This window comes from Protopterus annectens, chromosome 6.part0, assembly GCF_019279795.1.
Source record: "Protopterus annectens isolate FY-2018-M chromosome 6.part0, PAN1.0, whole genome shotgun sequence".
Lineage (NCBI taxonomy): Eukaryota > Metazoa > Chordata > Ceratodontiformes > Protopteridae > Protopterus > Protopterus annectens.
In genome coordinates this window covers 1,720,365,929-1,720,390,117 of record NC_056737.1, presented here as the reverse complement: position 1 = coordinate 1,720,390,117, position 24,189 = coordinate 1,720,365,929, and the positions used below count along the sequence as shown (strand labels likewise).

General features: G+C 37.9%; 1 protein-coding gene across 4 annotated transcripts in view; it reads left to right on the top strand.

The window, feature by feature from the left end:
* LOC122804909 (integrin beta-2-like) overlaps positions 1-24,189 on the top strand; it is a 1,526,426-nt gene that overhangs the window by 704,859 nt on the left and 797,378 nt on the right. For 3 of the 4 annotated variants that reach the window (XM_044075116.1, XM_044075114.1, XM_044075113.1), the window contains one exon: positions 20,674-20,747. The exons of the other annotated variant lie outside the window; for it this stretch is intronic. The gene's annotated coding sequence lies outside the window, so the exon portion shown is untranslated. The remainder of the gene's footprint in view (positions 1-20,673; positions 20,748-24,189) is intronic. 4 annotated transcript variants of the gene reach the window in all.

The window sequence follows — 24,189 nt, the reverse complement described above, 5'->3', positions numbered from 1 at the left end:
CCAAAGGATACTATTATGCATTTCTTGGCATTTAGTTTTAGTCCATGATTTTAACACCAATTGTTTGTCTGTATTAGCCCCTCCTGGAGAACATTTGTGTCAGTGTGAGTGACAGTTCCTAATATGCAGTCATCTGCAAATTTAGTCAGCCAGAGACCACTGACATTGGCCTTAACTTCTGAGAAGTAAATGCCAAAAAGGAGCGGTGCAAGGAGCGATCCCTGAGGGACTCCACTTGTGACTGGCCTCTTTGTAGAGGTGGACTTCACAATTCTAACTTCCTGGGTCCTGTCTGTAAGCCAGTTGGCTATCCACTGGGTGACATACGGGTTTGTGCATAACCTCTTGAGTTTGTCAATAATGCCCGAGTGGGGTATTGTGTCAAATGCCTTGGCCAGGTCAAGGTAGGCAGTGTAAACAATTTTGCCCACATCCATTGCTTTGATGACCTTCTCAAAGAAGTCCACCAGGTTGATTAGGCATGATCTACCATTTATGAAACCAAACTGGGTTGGGTCCATTGTCTGGAGGTTTACTATATCTCTGTTGATCATCTCCATGATAATTTTTTTCCAAGGCTTTACATATAAGACTAGTGAGACTTATGGGTCTGTAGTTTTTAGGGTCTGCAAATGGCCCAATTTTGTGCAGAGGGATGACTGTTGTCTTTCTCCATTCTTGAGGCACCAAGTCTGTTTGGAGGCTACAGTTAAATAGTAATTCCAGAGACCCTGATAGGTCACGTTTCATGCTATTTAGAAGGCATCCGGGGATATTGTCTGGGCCCATTGATGCAGTGTTCTTGGTCATAGAGCATTAAGGACCTCTTCCCTAGTGATAGGGGAAGTTATACTTGATGATATTTCCTGAGGGAAGGTTGGGGGGGAGAAGAGTAAAGCTGAAGTTGAATTTATCAAATGGGATGTTTGCTATGTCTTCTGGCTCAGTATAGGTGGCTCCATTTACAATGAGCTTTGCACACAATTGTGTACTGCCTTTGAGAGTGCGGACATAGCTAAAGAATGCTTTGTGGTTGTCCTTGGCCTGGGAGGCCAAACTTAACTCAAATTTGGCTTTGGTAGACTTTATTTGTCCTTTGAGTTGTTTGTTTAGTTTAATTAGAGTGCTTTTATCCTGCTGGGTGCAGCACCTCCTAATTTTTGCCATGACTTTTTCTTCCTCTTGTTATACATCCAATTGATTTTGTGATTCCACCAAGGTGGCTTTTTTTTAGTTAGTTCTGTCCTTCTTCCTGGTGGGTACAGCTGCCTCTATACATCTATTACCATGCTTGTACAGGGTTTCTGTAAACAGTTCTGCATAGGCAGAAGTGTTCTCAGGGTTTATAGGGGCTTGAAATTTTGCCAGGTTCTCACTTAATAGCAGAAGGTTAGCCTTAGAATAGTTCCTGAATATTTACTGTTTTGCTGGGGGTCCAGATTTTATTTTTACTTCAAAGGAGACTATTTTGTAGTCTGATCTTACCAGGGAAGGCATTACAGTAGGGGTTGTGCAGCACCTTCCCATATTAGTGAGTACCAGATCCAATATGGTTGCACCCCTGGTTGGTGTATTGACTATCTTGTCCAGGGAGTTTGTGTTTACAAAATCCAGGAATCTCTGTGCATATACATTTGATGTCATATAGGATTCCCAGTTAATAGTTGGGTAATTAAAGTTACCCATGAATATGGTATTGGACTGGATGGTTAGTTTCTAAAAAGTTTAAATACATGGTATGTGTTTCCTGGGTCATAGAGGGGACCTATAGCTTGCAAGGAAGTGGTATTGGATTTTACCTATGGTGATTTGAACATGGAGCAGCTCAAGTGCATTGTCATGTTTGACCAGCCTTGAAGTATATTTATTTTTGATGTAAATAGAGACACCTCCACCTTTAGTCCCTGCCTGTGAAGTAGCTGATCTAAATGTGTGAAAGGCATTATAACCTTGCACTGTTGATGGCTTTAAACCATGTCTGTGAGACCGCACAGACATCAGTATTCTCTAGGGTAAAGAGAGCTTCCAGGGATGGAGTTTTTTTGTTTAGGCTCCTAGCTTTGAGTAGTAATACATTTAGATTTTCTTGGTTTTGATTTACTAAGGTGGAATTACTTCCAGTTTTGCATTGCCTAACAAAGGCACTATGGGGGAAGACAATGTTTTAGTTAATATTCAAAAGCCTAGAGGGGAGAGGTGTAGACCATCTCTGGCAAAGCAGCATGGTCTGTTGACCATCTCCGTCCATGCTGACAAACATTGCAACCCTTTAGAATGATACCAGAAAATAAGCCAATTGTTAAAGTCAATCGTCTTTTGTTCATATTGTGGCATCATCCTTGGAGAAGGTAAAATGCTGCTCAATGCTAGCCTCATACCAGCCTGAGACACATATTCTGAAAGCTCTATGATTATGATTATAGTAACTAGAGGTTGATGATCAGTTTCAATCTGAATAGCTCAACCGTAGATATAATCATGAAACTTTAAACATTCAAATGTTATTGCCAAAAGTTTTTTCTCAATCTGAGCATACTGCATTTCAGTTTTGGTAAGGGTTCTAGATGCAAAGCCTACTGTTCTACCTTCTTAAAGAATAACTGCACCAAGACCAAATTTTGAAGCATCACAAGAAAGAGTTACTGGTTTATTGATATCATAATATCTTCATGTAGGGAGGGTAGCAATTTTCTGCTTACGGTCTTCAAATGCTCTCTGCTGCTGTTCCACCCTAGACCATGTAACATTTTTGCGCATCAGCTCTCAAAAAAAGGTGCTGTCAATTCACTGAAGTCTGGAATAAACTTGTCTAAATAACTGACCATGCCAAGAAAATGCTGTAGAGCTTGAACATTATCAGGTACTGGCATCTTAAGAATAGCTGCTTGATTGGATGGGTCTGGTCTCAAGCCAATGCTGGTTAATAAATGACCTACATATGTAACTTCTGGTAATCTGAATTTGCACTTTAGAGGATTGAGCTTGAAATTCACTTCACATGCTCTTTCTAGAACTCTCTTAAGATTTCTGTCATGTTCTGCTTCACCATTGCCTCCAACCAATAGATCATCTACTATTATAGCACAAGGATAACCTGAAAAAAAAATTTCCATTCCATACTGAAGGACTTCACTTGCAGAATTTATTCCAAATGGCATCCTTAGGAATCTGTATCTGCCAAACTAGGTACTGAAAGTAATCAGTAATGAGGATTTGCAATCAAGCATCACTTGCAAAATTAACTTTTTGCAGCCAAGACAGAAAAAACAGTGGCATTCGTTATTAGAGCTGTGACTTCTTCCACTGTACACATTGAATGATGTAGTCTCTTTAATGCTTTGTTCAAATCTTTTGGGTCAATACATAGTCTGATTTCCTTTCAGCCTTTCTTGTGGGCTGCTACAATGGACAACAGCCATTCAGCTGGTTCTATAATTTTCAAATTACACCTTGCTGCACCATTTTATCCAACCGAGCTTTAACTTTATCCTGCATAGCTATTGGAACTTTTCTTGGTGGTGTGACCACTGGACTAACCTCTGGGTCTAACTTCATAGAATACACAACTGGAAATGTGCCCAACTTGTCATCGAAAACATCAGCATACTCTGAAAAAATAGCTTCAGAAAATTTGAGACTATGATATGTGCTTATATGATGAACTTCTTTGGTAAAAGAAAGCAGCTTCATTCTTAAACTGTCTCTGAGACCCAATAATGACTGCACAGGCCTTTGGACAACATAGAATAACAAGCTGTAATAGTTGCTATCCAAATAACATGAAAGCACTACTGAGCCTACGATCTGAATTTCTTCACCTCCAAAAGCAACAGTTTTCACCCTACTAGCCACAGAGTTGTTCACCAGCTCTCACTTTAGCAAATGTGTCTGCTGTCATAACATTACACTTTGAACTAATGTCTACTTTGAGCTCAGTGGATTTACCATTGATCTGGACAGTGCAAAATACTTTGTTCTTTATCAAAAAATTCACTGCATCAACCTTTTCCCAAATTACTGATATAATATCTATATAGAAAGTACAATTGCAGCTTTCTATATAATCAACTTGCTTTTTTGAGTGACCCTTCTTTATAACTTTGTTAGGTTTACTTGATTTGTGAAACTTTTGAAAATGGTTCCATCTTTTACATTTGTGGTATTGTTAACCAAATTCTAAGTATATCTCTCTTTTAGACTCATGATTGGCACCACAATTGAGAAAGTTAACTATAAAGCTGGATTTGGATTTTGCTGATTCGTGCTAATACTGCCCTGAGCATGCTCCTTTCTTAGAATGTGCTGGAAAAATACATGGTTTTCCCAGAGACCCCACAGGGGCTGTGGTTGCAATGTGCTTAGTCCAAGAGTGTTCCTTGCAAGTATGGCATCTGCAAGGTGTCAGAATACCATTAGACACAGCAAAAATTTGACCAGCAGACTGTGGCAGCAGTTGTCTTTAATTTTAATTGACAATCATAATATCAGTATACAAATCACAAACAAAGCAGTTTCGGCTAGTTCCTTACTAAGCCTTCATCAGTGTAATGATACAGAAAAAAATATGCATTTATATACTGTATTTGAAGCCTATGTGACCAATTAGAGGTGTTCATTTAACCCAGGGGCAAACAGCCTTCCCAATTTAATTATCCATTTCTTCTCTTTTATATTGAGCAATTCATGCCAGCCTGATTTATTATATTTAATTCCTAAAATTCTATCAATAATAATAAAACAGAATGATGCTATTTTAAGGGATTCAGTGTGTTTAAATAGTGCATTTGTGTTTCTTTTGTTTTTAATTTCACTAAAATGTTCTGATATTCTGTGTTTTACTGGTCTTAACGTTTGCCCTGTATAGAAAATAGAACATTTACAGATGGCAAGGTAAATAACCCAGTCTGAATTGCATAGGTTCATACTAGACTATCTGCCCTGGGGCATTTATAAACCTAGCCCGATTGTGTTTGGCTGATGCCACCCCTTGATTTGAGTATACTGTGCCCTTTTTAAAGTTTAGTTTACTGTGCCTCTGTCTAATAGTGACATGGAAGTAATCCCCGGGACAAACCTATGATCCCCCATCCACTCATCAAGATTCTTCTTGAAGAGAGTCAGTGAGGTGCTCTGCCTAACATGAATTGGAATTCTATTCCAGAGTGAAGGGAGCCTCTGGGTTATGAATCTGTCCCTCCAGCATGTTCTATTTATTTCTGTGCTGAGGTTCAAGTCCCTCGAGCGCGTGGCTCTAAGGGATTTAGATTTACTGAGGTGGAGCATGTCCATTAATTCTGGGCTGGACATAGCTTTATATGTCAGGCATAGATCACCTCAAAGTAGGCGGTATGCAACTGAGTAGAGCTGGAGTTTTTTTAACCGAGCAGCATATGGCATCTGTTTGAGTCCCTTGATCCTCCTGGTGAGGTACTTTTGGGGTCTTTCTAATTGCTGCAGGTGTCGGGTAAGGTACATCCCAAAGGGGGCATTGTATTCTATGATGGGCCTGATGAGGGATGAATAAAGGGGCAAGATTACCTCTCTTAATCTAGATGTGAATCCTTTCATGATGAGGTGGGCTATGTAGAAGGTCTTTCTAATCACTTTGGCAATGTGGTTGTCAAAGGAGAGATTGCTATCAACTTGGGTCCCCAGATCCCTAATTACTTTCTCTGTACTTAATGGGTTACCACCTATGTGGTAATTTGTGGGCACATTATTTTTGCCAAAGGGTATGACTATACACTTTTTGGCATTTAGCTTTAGACCATGGCTTTGGCACCAGTTATCCGTCTCTGGAGACCTTTTTGAAGGATGTTTGTGTCAGCTGGAGAGTCAATTATGGTGCCCAGTTTGCAGTCATCTGCAAACTTTGTGAGCCATAGTCCTCCCACGTTGGCCTGTACCTCAGAAAAGTAAATACCGAACAAGAGAGGTCCCAGGACGGAACCTTGTGGGATGCCACTTGTGACCGGTTTCGAGTCTGACATGGCCCCAGCAACTCTGACTCTGTGGGTTCTGTCTTTGAGCCAGTTTGCGACCCATCTTGTGACATAGGGGTTTATATTTAGGCTGGATAGTTTATCTATGATGCCTGAGTGGGGTATTGTGTCAAATGCCTTTGCGAGGTTGAGATAGGCTGTGTGAACTACCTTCCCTTCATCTATGGCCTTGGTGACTGTTTTGAAGAAGTCGACCAGGTTCAAAAGGCAGGATCTGCCCTTGACAAAGCCAAATTGGGTAGGATCTAGTGTCTGTAGGTCCCCAATGTCTTTGTTTATGAGTTCCATGATGATCCTCTCCATAGCCTTGCAGACTAGGCTAGTCAGGCTTATGGGGCGATAGTTTCCAGGGTCCGCAGAGGCGCCACCTTTCTGGAGTGGGACCACTGTTGCTGTACGCCATTCTTTGGGCACATATCCTGTAGTGAGGCTGAGATTGTACAGCAGTTTTACTTGAGGGATTAGTTCTTCTTTGAGTTCATGTAGGACACAACCTGGGACGCCATCTGGTCCCATGGAAGCAGTGTTTTTTGCTTTGGAGAGGGCGGCCTTCACCTGAGCATCAGAGATGTTTGGAAGGCTGCACTCTGCCGGGATAGATACTTGCTCTTTTGGGGGTGGGGTGGAGAAGTTTGCACTGAACCTGTCTGCCAGGATATTGGCAATGTCTGTGGGTTCAGTGTATTTTTTGTCATTTAGAATCAACTCAGAACAAGTCTGGGAGTTGCATCCCAGGTTCCTAACATAACTGAAAAAAGCCTTATGATTGTCTTTAGTGTCCTGTGCAATTTTTCTCTCGAAGCTGACCTTGGAGGATTTTATGAGGGATCGTAAGGTTTTGCTAGTACTGATCAGAGATGCCTTCCCTTTTAGGGATTTTGCTCTATCATGTAGTAGCTTCCTCCTTCTGTTGTACAGTTTATTTATGGCTGGTGTCCACCAGACTGGACGCCTGCCTTTGGATGATTTGGTCTTGATTTTGTTTGGGATAGCATGATCCATGCATTCCTGGAGATGTCCATAGAATGCATTTATATAGGATTCTGCAGTTTGGGCCGTAGTTTCCACTGGCTCTGAGGCCTTGAAGGGTTCCACTTTGGTTTTGAGAAGTGTGAAGTTCACTTTTGAGAAGTTTTTCACTGTGGTTTTCTGGGCTGGGGGTGTTGTCGGGATGTGGATATCCAGTGAAATTAATTTATGGTCTGATCTTACCAATGAGGGATATACTTCTGGTATGGAGCATAGAGTCCCCATGTTGGTAATTATCAGGTCTAGTATGTTTTCCCCTCTTGTGGGAGTGGTGACTAGTTGTTCCATAGCATTTGAGTTTATAAATTCCGGGAACCTTTGGGCTAAGGTGCTGGGGCTTGCGTAATGCTCCCAGTCTATGTTTGGGTAGTTGAAGTCACCCAATATAATGGTGTTCGGAGAGATCTTCATGTTCTCCAATGTTTTCAGGAAAGCTGAATGGGATTCCTGACTTTGAGAGGGTGGTCTGTAGGATGCTATAAACTGAAAAGCAGTCTTGCCCACTGTCAGTTGCACATGGATGGTCTCCGATACTTCGTGCAATGCCACTAACCTAGAGGTGTGGATATTCTTGATAAATATGGAAACTCCCCCTCCTTTTGTGGTTTGGTCCGGGTTTTGGTTTCGAAAAACATGATATGAGGTATAACCTGGTAGTGCTGGGGTGCTCTCTGGAGTCTTGAACCAGGTTTCTATCACTGCACAGATATCAATGTTCTCCATACTGAGGAGAGCTTCGAGTGCATGCATCTTGAGGTTAAGACTTCTGGCAGTTGGCAAAGAAAGATTTTCTTGTATGTACGTTTCGTGGATGATGTCTTTATGCTATGGAAAGGTAATGGGACAGACATTGTAAAATTTATTGATTACCTCCATAGCACTACTGATTTTTTGAGATTTACTTTTCATTTCTCCGAAACACGTATTAATTTTCTTGACGTAAGTGTCTCAAAATATGAATTGAGACAAATTAAGACCAATATTTATTTTAAGCCTACAAGAAAAAATACATGCCTTCATAAAACAAGTATGCATCCTAGACATATTCCTAGAAACGTACTAAAGGGGCAAGTATATAGGACACTACGTTTACACAATGGAGATCAAGATGCAATGGATGCTCTGGATAACTTAAAAACTGAATTTTTGGAGAGGGGTTATTCCAGCACAGAAATTAATAATACTATATCTGATGCATGGAGCCTGAGACAAACAAGATGTAAACCTTACATGAGTTTTGAAGATACTAATAGGAGTATAACTGATAATATTGTTAATGATAGAAATGATTTTAGAGTAGTCTTTCAGTTTGCGAGCAATATTAACCAGTATACAGATATAATAAAGAGAAATTGGCACTTACTGCAAGAAGTACCTGGTTTAGTCTCGAATATTGTAATGTTCCAAAATTTAGCTTTAGGAATAATATGTCACTAAAGCAACATTTTTATAATAATGAGAAACTGCCTATAATTAACCTCTCTAGAAGACAAGGTACTTTTCCATGCAGAAATTGTAGTGCCTGTCAGTATATTTTTATTAAAAATAAATATTGTCATCCCATTAGACGTTTTACATTATCCACTAAGCAATATTATGATTGTAAAAGTACCGACATTGTTTATTTTAGCTTTTGCCAAATATGTTCGGTATTTTATGTAGGTAAAACGAACAGGATGCTCAAAGACAGGATTTTAGAGCATATAAGGGATATAAAAAATCAAAAACAATCTAATGCTTTAGCAAACCATATTATGACTACAGATCATTCTCACTCATTTAAATTTTTTGTTTTACAACAATTACAAAGGACTAGCAGGGGAGGGGATATAGAAAATCTCACTGAAGAACTTGAATAGAAGTGGATAATAAAACTGAGTGCTGATAGGTATCCAGGTTTAAATGGCACCACTTCACTGGTCCCCTTTCTAAAGGCAAAATCTTTCTCACAGCAGCACTACTAATACCAAACACAAGCCTGTCCTTTATCAATTCATCTTTTAAGTCACCAAACCAACACATTTTAGCTTTGTTCCTCAGGTCAGTAATATAAACTGCAAAGGTTTCCCCTGATTTCTGATCTCTTGTGTAAAACAAATGCCTCTTTAATGTAATATTTGTCTGAGGGTTACACATTTCTCTGAGTCTGTCCTTCAAACACTTGGGGTCTTCCCTTGATTCAGCCTGTATAACAATATGGCAGTTTCTGCCTTCTTCCTCATATACTGCTGGTGCATACACAAATGAACACTCTCTTTCAATGGCTTCTGACCCAGCTAAGTTTAACAAAATGAATGTCCTGGTGCATGTATCTTTGTCAGAATAAGCTACTTGTATAAAAATATTGTACTCTTGCTCAAATATTCTCCAATTCTCTGCAATATTCTGATCAAATACAAGTGGTGAGGGCTTTCAAAATCCATCTGCCATATTAACACATACCAGTGAAGGGTTTTCCAAACATGCATGAACACACACATATATATACATATGCCAGAAATTTATGCCAGTATTCATAACTATGCCCAAGAGCGCAACAAGCCTCTGAATGACTGAACTTTGCAAAATAAGTCTATCAGGCACTGTAATACTCTTGAAATTACTGTACTGCAAGAAATCACCTCTTATCAGTGTAAGAAACATTTCAAAATAACTTCACTGTGTGAATGAACTGGGCAGAAGAAGCTCAGAGTAAGAAACATTTTGAAGTAACTGGATTTTTCGAATAAACAGTACATGGCACACTGAAACTTTTCCAAAATGGTGATACTTTGCTATATAATTCTTTACAGTGCAAGAAACACTCTGTAATGGCAGGTCTTTGTGAATAGACACACCCAGCACAATAAACCTTTCGAAATGGCTGTACTTTGACTGTACTTCATGAAATAGCTGCACTTTCCACACAAATAAACTCTTCAGAATACACGCACAGTAATAAGCACACACTGTAAGCACTCTTACACATTTTGAGATACTTTGAATAACTCTAGTTATGCCCTGAATACAATACAAAGTAGTAGTTATGCCAAAACACAACACTTTGCCAAAAACATGCAGTTGCCTTGCTTTTTTATGCTTAATGTGCCCTTTTTGATCTTATTATATTTGTTTTCTCTTTTCATGCCCATTGTACTTTTATTGTGCTCGTTTTACTCAATGCCCATTTTGCTTTAAACATGCTTGTTTTACCTTAAACATGCTTGTTTTGCAATTCTGAGGTAATTCCAAACCCCTTATGTACTTTTCTGATGCTTGCTTTATCAAATCTCTTAATATGAAACATTACATTTAATCAACAAACCTTTTGTGCCTCACGCTTGTTTAATAATGCAGTTTGTGCCCTTCTAATGCTCCATTTTTATCTGTTTTATAAAATAAACTGTCTGTGCAAGTTTTCGTTACTTTTGGTTCTTTTCTGGCCCTTTTTCATGCTCATTTCTCTTAGATTACCTTCACTGTTAACTCTCCACCTCGTAGCTCTGAATATTAATCTCTGAAATCCCAGTTCTGAAACCATCTTGCTCGTCTAGTCAGGATGTAATAGACAGGACTTCGTAGGTTCTGTTCAAGCAGTTTTATTATATACAAACACATCAGGATTGAAGCTTAATAACTTTAACTTAGGTAAACTTATATACAAACTAGTTGTTATACTCATACATGCTTAGTATCTGGCTGCACTCTCAAAATGGCACTAAAGGTAGCATGTCCTTGCTATTTATATGCCTGTTCAGTCTCTGAAACGCTTCTTAAAGATACAGCACACACGCTCTGTTCTACATTAATCAGTATTCCATTCATTTTCTTTAAGAACTACAGGTCATCAACAGTGCACACCATGACAGTGTTATTTTCATGACCTCTGTGTACTGTTGTAGGGACCCGTAGGCATCACAGCGGCCAAGACCCTGAACATCTTATCAGTATACCTTGCAATGACATAAAATGTTAGCATTCTCTGCAAAAGATTTACAAATCCAGCTCTTATGAAATTAAGAGAAGGTGCAAACACATTTCAGCAGTAGTTCTTAGGCTTACTCTTTTCATTTTGTTATTTTATCTTATATGTACCTGTTTGATTTGACAATAAGCAATGCAGGATTAGTGTATAAACTAAAGTAATTGGGATATATGGAGGATCCAGGCCATTTTTCACATTGTGGGATCATTCAAAGATTCAACCTTTGTGATTAAATACTGAAATGTTTTTAGCAAAACATAAATATATTGAATACTATGAATGCTCAGAGCTGTGTTGCTGGTTACAGTACTCCAAATATAATCTTTTTGATCAGTAAAGGATTGTTTTACAGACATGTCTGTTAGAAACTGTCAAGACATTATCTATTTACTGAAATCCTAATACAAAGAAAAGGGAGGCCACAAAGGCTGGCTTCAAGTATTAAATATGTGAGGAACTTTTCATAAATAGATCATGAATGTTTCACATTGTCTTAATGCTCATCAGTCAAGAATTATTATTGGGGTAGTGTTTTATATTACTCATATTTTATATAACATTCAGAACTTTTCTATGTACCCTGTAGTTTTTCTCTTAGCTTAATGTTGATGTTATTCTTTTTTTTTTTTTTTTATTCCACCCCATTTTACAAAAGTACAAAGTGCAACTGCAGGTGAGTTGTATTTATCTGATTGTCTGACCACAAAGAATTTCAAAGTTAAGTTTCCTGTAGTAGATTATGATCAGCTATGCTATTATAAGAGAGCAAAACAGACAAAACAGGAGACTAAAAAAGCATATTCATATTGGGATTAGTAATGTATTGCTCTTATGGTCAACCTTTGTGCAGTCCACCCATAAATATTTAATATAAAGATGCATTCATGATCATCATTTCTCACTTTAAAACCCAAAGAAGGTAAGAGTTGTGTAAACCTGTCATTCCTCACTGTCCAGTAAATGTGTGCATGTGTGCTCAAGTGTGTGTGCGTGCACGTTTGTGTGTGTGTGTGTGTGTGTGTGTGTGTGTGTGTGTGTGTGTGTGTATGTGTGCGTGTGTGTGCGTGTGTGTGTGTGTGTGTGTGTGTGTGTGTGTGTGTGTGTGTGTGTGTACTGCACATATGTGTAAACTGACCTACAATATGAGTGTTGGAGGCAAGACTTCATATGCAGCACTAAGTCATTTATTATGTGCATGTTTTGTACTGTGTGGAAATCTTGTTGACTTTTTTTTTAATATTTGCAAAAAAACATTATCTTTAAGAGTGCAGCAGCTAGATGCCAAGGACCTATGCCAACTTCTTTAAACTTCATGTTGAGTGTCAGATGTTATCATAGACTTTTCTTCACTCCATTTCCACAATATTCATGCAATTATGCAATTATTATTGTTTATAACTACTGCTATTAATAATCAGTTTAAGAAGATCAGATGAGAATTGCATATGAAAAAATAAACTGTTCAGATTAAGTGTAATTAATGGGAAATTTAGGAAACCAATGTAGGGCTTCCTCAAAGAAAGTGATCAGTATGCTAAAAAATGGTTGGACAATAAACTACCATGGCTATAAAGGCTGGCTCAGGAGACAGGGAACATGCAACTGCCTTTTGCCACCAGTGCAAGTATATTTTAAAAGGCACCAACATTAATATTGATGTCCATAACAAAACGTATAAAATCAGTAAACATTTTAATTAAAAGTACTATATATATATATGGCCAATTGTTTGTCGTGCACCTCTTTTTACACAGGGAAAATTGAAAGACTACCAAGGAGGCAAATTTACGAGCATATACATGACATTGCTATCAAAAAATATATAAATGCAATTTGTGGTCATTTCCTTATAAGTAAGATTTCAGGTTTTAAGTTTATTCTGTTGGACAATATTCCTAATAACACCAGAGAAACCAGTACAGGAAACTAGCCTGGCTACTAAACTTAGGCACTGCCCCTCCCCAACAGAGTTAATGGCAACATATCAATATCCAGTGTACTGTAGCTGAGAACTGCAAACTTATAACTTTTAATCTTGCACATGATAAAATGCAAAATATTTAAATATTTTTATATTGTTTCTTTTATTACTTAGTTCCTTTATTATATATATTTTTGAAATATAAGCAAACATGTTTTTTAGTGTTATGTTGTTACATGACTTGCTGAATGTTATTCAGTGGTGGAGTAGAAGTTTCTTGTCAGGTCTGATAAAGTCCTGACTACTCTAAGGACAAAAGCACTTAACTGTGATTTAATTAAAGGATTTTATTTACTTTATTTCTGAGTGTTTGGACTTACTTTGGCACAGTATTTCTCTAGTTATTAGTGTTCATTGCTGTATGTTCTGCTTTGCCTTTTTGGTTCAGTCTAAACCCACTTCATCTTATAGGTTCATAGGTTCATAGGTTTATACTAGGCTATCTGCCCTAAGGCATTTATAAGCCTAGCCCAAAATTTTGTGGCTTACGCCACCCCTTATATGAAAAAATACTGTGCCCATTAGTTTGTTGTGCCTCTGTCCAGCAGTGACACAGAGATGATTCCCGGGGTAAACCTACGATCTCCCATCCACAGGTCTAGATTTCTCTTGAACAGAGTCAGCGAGGTGCTCTGCCTCACATGGACCGGGATTCTATTCCACAGCATAGGGAGTCTCTGAGTGATAAATCTATCCCTCCAGCACGTCCTATTTATATTCGTGCTAAGGTTTAAGTCGCTTGCTCTAGTGGTTTTGGTGGATTTGGATTTTTTGAGGTGGAGCATGTCCATTAATTCCGGGTTGGACATGGCCTTGTATGTCAGGCACATGTCACCTCTGAGCAGACGGTATGCGACTGAATAGAGCTGGAGTTTCTTCAATCTGGCAGCATATGACAGATTTTGGAGTCCCTTTATCCTTTTGGTGAGGAACTTTTGGGGTCTCTCCAATTGCTGCAGATGTCCTTTCTAACCTTTCCCCTATTAACTTCTCTTCCCTACAGCTCATAATTCTTCCCTCTCCTACACCCTCTTTTTGGAGGCGAGCATTCTATAAAGATTGTAAATACACAATTAGTAGAGGTTGCAGTGTGCTACTTGCCACTTAAAACTCTACTGTATAACCAAGTTATATGCAATACTGTTGGCAGTGTATTCTGCATCTGTCCCAGAAATGGTATGATATTCACATAGCCTGACCATCACATTGAGGCCTGTCCCTCAATATCTCCCCCACCCTGCATGCACCATAGCCAACTGAATACTTATAATCTTTGTGGGGGGGGTATAGCTGGTGTTTCACTGGGCCTTGTGTTTGCCTGGCTCCTCCTCCTGATTTGCATTTCCTGAGTGAGATAAAAAAAGAGCTAGCAGATGTTGGCAGCATGCACGAGGTACCACTAGTAGATTGCAAATATGATTTCATAGAAGTGATTCAGCAACAGCTGTAATATATTCTGTGCAGTCAGTCAAGGGGAAGGAGAGAAGGAGGAGGCAAATTTCAGAACAGCCAAACCACGATGACAGCTGATGTAGCAGGTGGCAGTATAGGCAACAGGCCAGAAATGGGATTGCTGTGGCAGAAAATAGTTCTGGAAAGAGTGAGGACTGAACAACATTGAACTGGCTAGATATTAGGTAGCATGCAAACATGCAAACCAGTAAGAAGTCAGGAATGCTCTGCTATCAGATGAAAAATAATTATTGAGAAGGATAGCTAAGACTGTCACATGTCCTGATATTTTTTATTTGTTCTACAAAATAACATAGCTGGATTGGGGCCTGAAAAGTCTTCTACAACTACCAAAGTTTTTTTTCTTTTTTTTAACAGTATTTTAAAAGGAGGGGAATCACCAACATCCTGAAAGAAAGCTGTGGTAGCTGTAATACCTAAATATAGTAAATACCCTCTAGATCCAGCTTCATATAGGCCAATTTCAATTTTAAACCATGATTATAGGGTTTATGTCCACAATAGCAAAAAGAATGGTAAAGGTGTTGTCAAAATTGATAGAGTTAATCAATCTGGTTTTGTAGAGGGGAGGCAGCCTATGCTACACTACTAGTACCACATCTAATGTATGCAGCAGTGTCATTATGTGAGGTATTGCCAGCTATGCCAGGAAAAGTAGGGCAGTGGATGTGCAGCATATGCAGGCAGAGCTATATGGAATTTTGTAAAGAATTACATGTCATTTGTATATAAAACTGATTTGTACAGATGCTTGTGTTGAAAATGTATTTGTAAAGTTGTTTGTACAAAAGCTTTACAAACAGTGATGGGTCCTGACTGTATTGTAACTGATTAAATCTATATGTTTTAACAGTGAATACTGGAAGAAAATAGGTTAATCTCAATCCACCTGACTTGGAAAATATTCTCAAATTAAATTACTGGGCCTACGTCATAAAGATTGCATCTTATAGTTCTCAATGCAGCCAGAAACAAAAAATCTGTACTAGGAAGCTTTCTGCATTCTTTGAGACAAAATAATTGCTACTCTAGAAGGGTGTAGGACTGAAATTGTTTTATGACTTACAGGAGCTATAGCAGATATTAGCAAGGCTCTCTGTGTGTATTATTGACACGTGTGCTAAATCCTGACAGCTTCAAGCCAATGGGAACCCGAAGTCAGATAACCAGATTTATGTGATGTTATTCTGTAATCCAGCACTAAAATATATTTTAATACTAGGGGAGACTGAAGTTTCATTGCACTCTGTTTTTGTAAGCTGACAAAGAAGGATCTCTCACCTACTTCATCTTGCCTTGCTCTAGCAAGTAACCAGGGAATAATAATTCTTTAGGTCAGTCAGGAAAATATAGTGTGATTAGTTAAGTATTGTTTTTTCTGTAACAATGTGAATCTGTCCACATATGTTGTTTTAATATTTCCTTTGAGTGAAACTCTGGTGTTTACTGTACATAGATATTAAGTATTTTTATCTTCTTTTCTTATTTATTATTAAATATATTTAAACTTTTCTTTGTAGCTGGCCTTTTAGAGAATATTTTAATCTCTGAGAGTACTTATATATATTTGGTGACAGCTCTGGCCACTCTTGAAAGCCTTGCTGTTGGTCAAACTACCATTTGTATTAATATTAATTTCACACAATATAATTGGGTACCCCTACAAGAACCTTAGAGCAGCTGGCTTTTGAGTTTCTGGTGGCAGCATAACTACCTTATAGTCTGGGCAAAAGGGGGCATAGCTAGTAAATCTGTGCCAACTGTGTGTGTGTGTGTGTGTGTGTGTGTGTGTGTGTGTGTGTGTGTGTGTGTGTGTGTGTGTGTGTTTCAGCTGCTTGGAGCAGGGATAAGAAGAACTGGTTTCACAGAGAGGATTCTGGAGAACCTGGCTTGGACACTTGGCTGAGGTCTCAACTCTATAGCTGTGTCAGTGCGGAGTATTACTGGGGACCTGGATGGAGAAAGATAGAGAAATCCAGATCTCAGATTGAGAGTGTTCCCTGTGTTCTCTTAAGGTTTAATTGTGCTTCATGCAGAGAGCTGCATCTGGAAATACTGGGTGTATCCATTTTTTTGTTCCAAGTGAACGTCCCTCTCCAGTGCCAGTGGTGAGGATTCAGACTCTTTGATTACTGGCCAGAGTGTGGACATCACAAGCAGCACCAGTATTACTCCTGCAGCCTATGTTGTAGTACCAATGAAATAACTCAAGGCTATTCTGTAGCACCAGTACCAGAACTCAAGTCTGTACTATAGCATTAATATCACAGCTGCAGGTTATGCTGTAGTTCCAGTACCACTGCTGAATGCTGTACTGCAGAAGCAGTACCATAGCTGCAGCCCATGGTGCAATACCAATACCACAGCTGCAACCATTCTTTAGTACTAGTACCACAACTAAAGGCTATGAGATGGGGTAAGAACACCCACAGAGTATATAGTAAGAGGGATGAATGAATGGAAGAGTGAAATAAGGATAAGTAAATGGTTAGGGTGATAACATGGAAATCAGAGGGAATATGCAAGCATAAAAAATAACAAAACATTGAGCAGGATGAGTAAAGGGAAAAAGATAAAAGGAAGCAGACATGTTAGTGACTAGACAGTATTGTAAAGCACAGGTAGATCATGGTAGTGGATGAGGAAAGAGTGATGTGGACATACTATTTAGGGGTGGACTACGGATACAAGTGCAGGAAGGATGAAAGAGTGTAGATACAATGTGGCTATTATGGAAGAGAAATAGAACTAGGCTGTGGAAAACAAAAACTATAAAGACCAAAGGAAGACGTAGGGATTTTAAAAGATTTTTTCAAAAAGTGGGACGTAAATGGTGGTCACCAAAAGATGAAAGTCATATGGGGAATTACATAGCATTGTTGAAACTGAAAAGCAAAGTCTTTTCTTTTTTACCAAGAGAGAAACCTATACACAGAGGTAAAGGAAAGTGAGGAAGAATGGCAAATGGAATGATATGCAACAGGAAAGATAACTAACCAGAAAGGAACAAACTAAGAGGTAGTAAAGTCTGATGATAATGGTAAGCCAGGAGAATGAATGGGATTAGATCACATGCATGAAAGATTAATTTTGGATGAAACTGTTGTAGGGAGGAGAAAAAGGAGAATGCTGTGAAGAGAACAGAATTGAGCAAAAATAGAAACTAAGTTAAAGCTGAGGAGCATATTTACAGAGGTGTTGCTGTGATGGAATTAAAGTCCATGCTATAGTACCAAACCACAGCTGCAGTTCTATTCCAGTCCATCTGCTGGACATTCCAGCCTAGTAAATTCTAATCTGGAATGCATTAAGACAACATAATTAGCTTTAGCCATTAGCTATATAGCCGGTGTCAATCTAGGGGGATCCAGTAGGTGTCAGCTTGGAATAAGATGGCAGACAAGTGTTCCTCCTTTGCCAAGGATGGTCTAAAGCTTTCTTAACAAGACTTTGGCTTTTGTATTCAGGCCTGTCTGCAGTCTCAGAAGCTAAGAGCGTCTCAGGCATAGGCCAGATGACAATACCAGGTTGCCCAATTATCAGTGTCAAATATGGTCTACCTGAACCCCCTATTTAACCTCTTTAATCTAAGCTTCTCTACTGGTTACATTCCTGAAGCTTAAAAAAAACAGTAATTGTAATGCCATTGTACAAGGATTTCAAAACAATAGATTCTGGTTGCTGTAGATCCATTAGTCACTCCAACATCATATGCAAAGTCCACCATCATATGTAAAGCTATGGAACATTTTGTCTCAGACCATATTAATCTGGACATTAAAAATCTGTTACCTTGGACTCACATCAATTCAGCTTTGTCGAGGGAACATCTCGTATCTTGAATTTCATAATTTTCTTTGAAAAAGTCACCAAAGTATGGATAGTTGTTGCACAGTACATACAGCTTATCCAGACTTGGCCAATGCCTTTGACAGTCTTCATCAAGCAGTATGCTTCTTAACCTCTTAGCCAAAGAAATCTGGACAAAGCTTAAAATAATGGGAGACAAAGGCCCAAAAATAGGGACAGATTTTAATTATTGCTCTTTTTAACCTAAAAAAGTTGCTTGAATAACAGTATTTGTGTTTGCATGTGTTTTCTGAAGGATATGGAAGTCTGGAACTCAAATTTATGTCACTATTTTGTAACTTCAATCATCAGTGATTTGCCAAAAAAAAAACACAAATTTTATGAGAAACAGACCAAAAATATAAGGCAAAAATCTGAACATTCTGCAAAATTCTGGACAGTTAAAAGGTATGCTGAGCAAGCATCACACTGTATGGTGGATAGCTAACTGGTTGCCTGACAAAACCCATGATAGTTAGAGTTGTAATTCCACGTCTGAAATCAAAACGTTGCCAGTGGTGTACCTCAGGACTCAGTCTGGGCCCTATCCTATTTAGTGTTTATTTTTCATACCTTCAGGCCAACACTCCTGGTCTGTGGTCATCTAAGTTTGCAGATGACTTTAAATTGAGAGTTGTCATTCAATCTTCCGAGAACTCACAATTGCACAGCATGAGCTAAATCATGATAACAATTACTGCAAGGACAAAGGTGTCAAATTAAATGTGCAAAATGTAATATAGTTTATATTGGTAAACTAAATATTTTCCCATACCATATGGGTGACACACTTCTCCAATCAGACACTGTTGTAAGAGATCTAGGCGGTTTTTTCAATTATTCTTTATCTTTTGACCATCATGTCACTACAATTCTAGGAAACACTTCAATTTGGCTCATCTAATTTCCCCTCTTGATGCAAGGAAGTCCTAAATTCCCTTTATTTATACTTCGTCAGATACATTATTGTATAAATTGTCTTTTTTGACTTATATTTATTTAAACATGTAACTCAACTTGAGAGACACCAGAGGTTCCTAACTAAAAAGATCAATAGCCTCAAAAAATTATCATGGTAGACTGCAGACCTATCTCTATATACTCAGTTTCTTACAAACTCCTCTGTTGAGATGTGTGTCTAACCTTTCTAGCCACAAAAGATCCAACCCTATTTGACCTTTTATTCCTTCACAGAACAACAGAACAGATACTTCTTCAAATACTAGATTAAAAGAACTAACTTTTCACTAACAAATAAGTAGGACATGATGGTATGATAGATTCACATGTATCCCCACTTCTGAAACAAACCTCCTCAACAAGTCAAGCAGAGTAGCACCCTTGCCACATTATAGGTAAGCCTAGATAATTAAATCATCAGCCTCTGTTTTCCCCAGGTCTGTCTTGAACAGCCCTCCTCAAAGCTGGAGATAACTTTTGAATATGGGCTATTTGCTAAGATTGTACAGTCTGCAGGATGATTGCCTGGCACTTACGTACGAATATATAAATTGGAAAAGGAGACAAAGCAATGGAATGTAACATTATAGGAGCTGGAGAGGGCATAATAAAATATACATAAAAACAGGGAGACTGAGAGAGGTAAGAACAGCTGACCATTCAGAAAGGAATGGAGACAGGAAGACTGCAGACTGAAATATCAGATCATAAGAGACATGGAAAATGAACGAAAAAGGGAAAGAAGGAATTCTGGTGACGCCACAATGATAAGCAATACTACTCCTAACTCAGGACTTATATTTCTAATCAGGAATAAAGTCTAGTGCAAAGAGACAAGACTTAAAATTAGCAATCTTTAGCTCTTCGTCATGGGTATTATTGTCCAAGTACTCAGACTTATGATAAACCTATGAAAACGTCATCAAATGAGCTTTAGGCTTACTGACCCATCTGTCAGAAGTAAATGCACAAAGTGGTACCCTTTTAATGATTTTGATTAATAAAGTCCATGAACACCAAACAGCAAAACATAATTCAATGTCCTTTCATTTATTCTAAAGAAGACAGTGTTCAAATTTCAATAACAGAGATCAATGAAAGGCTGCATACTCCAAACACAGCACTTTCCAACCAACCAAACACTGTATTCTGTTTATAGTATGTATAAGAAATAACGCCTCACAGGAGATATTAAAATTCATTACATCTGCAGATAAAGTAGGAAAGCAAAATTAGTTACCAATACTTCTGTGTCAGCAACAATGCTATATATTGACCAGTATGAAGACTTTTATGAGGCTAATATGGAATATAAACCAAACTTATGCTTCAGTGTTTTATAGAATCTGTTGCAGCATGTATTATAACCAATCTGCTTTGGTGGAACTAATAGTTAATCTTAAAATGTTTTCTAGACCAATAACTCAGCAATTCCATAAAACGTCAGTACACAGTCTACTTTCCCTGTACCGTGAAGTCACTAAAATAGGTAAGTGTTTTATTTTTATGAATATGTTTTGATACCCATTTCTTATTATTACTTGAATTACTTGTAAAACTGCTATTTTTTTAGGTAAAGCTTAGGTATATATAGCATAAGCTTTAGAAACACAAAATTGTTATGACTGCTATCTTCTTCCTTGGGTAATCTAAACAGATATATCATCTTGGTCTCTTTATTCTAGAAAGTGAATACAGTTAGTTGTATGAAGTATAGTAAAAGTTCTCAATTAGTTTAAACAGATAGTATGACATCACTGAAGCAAAGGAAATAAAACATGTTAACAATAAACAACAGAATTTCTTTTGGTTTATTGCCAAAAATAAAAATCTCTCAGCTAAAGCCACCTAATGCCGAATAACTTAAACTGGCTTTAATCAGCTGCAACATAATACATATAACATTCTAGTTACTGTGCCTATCAAAAAATAATAATAATACAGAAAAGCAACAGTGATTCATGATTTTGTTGTAGAAATTTGTCTGTCCCCTAAAATGTGTGATTTTTTTGGATGCAAGATGATTATAGTTGTTAGATAGTACCGGCTGCACACCTGAAAGTTTTCTTCCGAAAGTATGTGTTAGTATAAATAATATTATTCTGCCTGCTTTTTAAAGAACAGAGCTAATAATTAAACAATAACCTGATTTGGGATTCTATTTTTTTATACAGCTCTGTTCTTTAATGTTGAGGTAAGATGCAAGGAGTTGTTCTTCCCAAACGTGTCAGAAAGAACCAGCTAATACCATATGCAGGATAACGTAATATAACTCATTACTCTTCCTGTTTGTCGTGCAGACATTTCTTACACAGAAAATATAAAATTACTAATGACCCTTTGATTTTTCACAGTACAGAAAGCCCTATTTATATATCTTATATTTTATGCAATGCAACTCCTCTCTGATAGTTTAATATAATATTAGTCCATAGAAGATCACTGATACCTAGCTGCAAAACCTCTATGGGTATGAACTGTTGTGCTGTTGTGGATCTGTTCAGAAAAGTCATTCTTACTCAGTAAAAACAAATAAATAAGTGTCAGTACTGGTGTTGAAAAAATGGACATGACTAAAGTGCAATACATCAATGTTTAACACCATAAAGTCAACAAACTAAAGTCTACTTTCTCATGCAAACAGCAAAAATCAAAACTAACTATAACAAGATTAAAGCCTTTTTTTTTGCAGGTAGTCCTTACTTCCTTGCATCTCTCAAATGAAGAGACTGTACCATACACAGCTGCAACTTCTATATATACCATACCTTTCAATTGTCCAGATTTTTGCAGACTGTCCATATTTTTCTCTCATATATTTGATTTGCTCCTCATAAAATTTGAATTTTTCTGGCAAATCACTGAGGATTGAAATCACTAAAAAAAGACATATCCTTCAGAAAATGCATGCTAATACAAATCCTGTTATTCTAGCAATTTTACAAAAGCAATATTTAAAATCTGTCCCTATTTTGGGACCTTTGTGTCTATATTATTTAATTTGTTGTCCAGATTTCTTGTGCTAAGAGGTTGTGAGGTATGATATATACTAATAACAAGGCAGTTATGCTTTAGAGTAAGAGGAATTTTCTGAGATGCTGCAGTCCTAGAATTAATATACCCACACTTGGAATTCTGGCTATTAGCCAGTAGATGACTCTTCTCCAAAAATATCATTGAGTTGCCACTCCCCATCATAAAACTGGCTGCAGGAAAAATCTGCCACATTCACACAGCAGCTAAACTGGCTAAAAGCAAGGAATAATACCAGATTTCCCAACCCGTAGCATACAGTAGCATGTACACATTTTCAGTTCTATCACAGGTAACATACAACAAAGCAGTGAGCAGCTATCTGCAGAAATCATCATCATTTATAGGCAGAAGGACGTTCATGCAGTAAGACTACCACAGCTGGTATTTTGTGGACTGTTACCTGTACTTCAGCACTGTGGCAGTCTTTAATGCACTGTTGTACATAGCACTTACAACATAAATGCCCCTGTTGGCTCCCCTAAGTAGTACGTACCAATTGTATGTTCCTCTGCATGCATTGTTTCTGTGCTATGCTGTCATTCCTAGTCATTTCCATGAGGTGGCACTGTCCCACTCTCTCCCCATTACTTTATTGAATTAGTGTCATATTTCCTGTTAGTGTAACACTTCTGTTGACTGTATACTCTGCTTTCCATGACCAAATAATACTTCAGTGCTATTTCTTGCCAATCACTTTTATTTATTCATCTCACTATGTGATGACCAGCTGGTGACTTCCTCACAGAATTCCTACATGATTCCATTGTACAAAGTTGCAAATGTTTGCATTTTTCACTGTTAAATATATGTGTATCAAACTTCAGCCATGCTTCCCTGATAAATAAGGTTAAAAAATAAATATATTTTAAATAAATAAATAGAAATACTGTCCATGTAACTTCAATACTGGCAAAACCTCCATGGGTGCACAGTAGCAAGGCCCACCTTATTTCTGTCCACTACACAACGCCCCCTCAAGGCACCAAATAATTAAATGTACATATGAATATTCAGCAGGTAATGGTGATGTGTCAGTGAATAATTACATGCATCCTTGAGTATTTGCCACAACAACAGCACCATTTCAGATATTTGTAATGTAACAGTGTATGTGAAAATTGAAACTGTTTATAAAACAAGTGGAAAATGCAGTGTTTGCCATAACAGCTGCTGCAGACTATGTGTGTGGGGACATGAAATAAGAGTGGAATGTGAAACACTTTTATTGGGTACGTGCCGGGAAGATGGCCCATTAAGTACTGGAGCCGAGCAGAGCTGAAAGGCAGCAGTGTTGCTGTGTTTTCTGCGTGTTCATATGTGTATATTTGTGGTTGTGGTTTCATACCTCTCAACTGTATAGATTTTCGCAGAATGTCCAGATTTTTGCCTCATATTTTTGGTCCGTTTTTCATAAAAGTGTGGTTTTCTGGCAAATTAGTGGCAAATCATTAAAGTTAGAAAAATAATGACATATATTTGAATTTCAGACTTCATACCCTTCAGAAAATTCATGCTGATGCAAAACCTGTTATTCTATCAACTTTCTAAGTTTGTAAGACCATTATTTAAAAATTGTCCCTATTTTTGGGCCTTTGTCCCACTTTTATTCATGACTTTGTCCAGATTTCTTACTCTAAGAGGTTGAGAGGTATGTCGGTTTGTTTTTTGAAAAAGTCCAGATAATTTTCTTGTACCGCAATTGTTCACCATAAGGCCAGCCTAGACCAAAAAGTACTCTCACAAACATACAACAATGCAGCAATGAAAGAACATGCAGTAACTCCTCAGCTTCCTATCCTGTTTCATGCTATGCAACTATTCATTCCAGACTTTGTGCTTATATTTTACCTCAATATTATCTTCCGAGCACATGAAGGCACACAAAATCCAACAAA